Raw genomic sequence first — 2,072 nt, forward strand, 5'->3', positions numbered from 1 at the left:
GAGTTCAGTAGGTGGATGATATCTAATAAACGTAATTGTTATACATGTATAGCTTGTCGTGCTAAAGATTATGATTCGCAATTCATTCTAAAGTACTGTGTTGGAAAAACAATAAAACCACAGAGTATCTACACAGGAACTAAATTAACGTTATTGAAGATAAAACAAATAGGCTTAAAATTATAGATAGCAGCAGTTGTATACAAAGAGCACTTAGTAAATTTCCAGAAGCATTCGATTTGAAAGAACTAAAGAGAAGTTACTTCTGACATTTACTCAGTATATGTGAAACCAAAGTTATATAGGACCAATTCCTGATATCAAATATTATTGTGCTGATACCATGAAACCAAAAGATAGGGGAATATTTCTCGAATGGTATAGTCAAAAATTTAAAGAAAATTTTGTGTTTCATACGAAGAAAGAAATTAATGAATACGGTACTTCTGATGTAGGTGTATTATGAAGAGGTTGTTTGGTACTAAGGAAACAGTTGCTAGTAATAGCTAATATAGACCCATTCGGTTATTTAACAATTGCTGGAGTCTTTACATCTGTATACAGATCTAAATATTTACCTAATAGAAAAATCGCTCTGTTGGATAACGAACAAAAGGAAAATTATAGTAAGGCATCAATAACCTCGTTAGTTTGAATGATAATAATATTCAACATGTTCTGAATAGTGATGAAGTAAATATAGCTGGACCTAATGAAGATAGCTTTGATAAAGAAACCAATATGGTTTATCAATACCATAGCAGTTTTTGGCACAGTTGTAAAAAAAATGTTTTAAAACTGAAACTATTTACACCAACAATCGATGGATGATTTATACCAAAAGACATTAACAAGAAGTGTAGAAATACGAAATCCTGGATTTACTTTAGTACAGATGACGGAATGTAATTGGATTAAGTCAGCAGTGTATAAAAATTTTAAGGAGTTAAAACAGTACCTGAAGTTTTCGAACCACTGAATACAAGAGATGGTTTTTATGGAGGCCATACAACAACAACAAAATTAAGAGCAAAAACAGATAGTCTTAACATAAAATTAGGATATACTGATATGTGTAGTCTCTACCCAACTGTAACTGAACTTTTCGAACCACTGAATCCAAGAGATGGCTTTTATGGAGGTCATACAACAACAATAAAATTAAGAGCGAAAATAGTGTTAACAAAATTAGGATATAGTGAAGTGCATAGTTTTTATCCAGCTGTACAATATTATGGTTATTATCCTGTAGGTCATCCAACAAATGGTAAGTGCCTATAAAATGTAAGGTAGTGGTACCTAGAGGATTGCATGATCATGTTTTATTTATGTGAATGAAGATTGATAAAAAAGAGAAACTGTTGTTTCCTTTATGTGTAGAATATGCAGAAGAAAAAAAAGTAATCACAATGATGATGAAAGAAGTTTTATGGAGCTTGGACAACTGATGAAAGGATATAAAACTTTAGATAACTACTAAATGTCCAATTTTTTAAATAAAAGCAGTGCACTATTTAAAAATTATGTAAAGACATTATGAAAATAATGTCTTTGCATAACTGATAAGATGTACAGGTAAATAAAATATGTAAAAGAAAAATCATTGTTCGCTTAGATCCTGATAAGATAAAATAAAATCAAGGAAAACGAATTGTTGCTAAGCTGTGACTAAATTCATTTTAAGGAAAATTTGGACAACTACAAAATATAAGTAAAACTGAGTGTGTTAGAGATTTATGACAATTTTATGAGATATTATTGGCTGTTCAATTAGATAATAGAGACATAAGTCTTATCGATGGTAACCTTGTTCAGATGAAGTAGAGTTGCAGGGATTATATGTCGAAAATAATACAGCTACAACTATTGTTATAGTTGCATTCACTACAGCAAATTCAAGACTCTCACTATTTGTTACACATTTTGATACAGACAGTATAGCATACATTGATAATGGTGAAACTACTGTGGAAACAGATTGTATGCTAGGTGAAGGGACTGATGAATTAGGAAATAACTGGATTACAGATTGGGCTTCAATTGGAACTAAAATAATTATTTTGAGAAAAATG

The sequence above is a fragment of the Schistocerca serialis genome, chromosome 3 (genome assembly GCF_023864345.2).
Source record: "Schistocerca serialis cubense isolate TAMUIC-IGC-003099 chromosome 3, iqSchSeri2.2, whole genome shotgun sequence".
In the NCBI taxonomy this organism is placed as follows: domain Eukaryota; kingdom Metazoa; phylum Arthropoda; class Insecta; order Orthoptera; family Acrididae; genus Schistocerca; species Schistocerca serialis.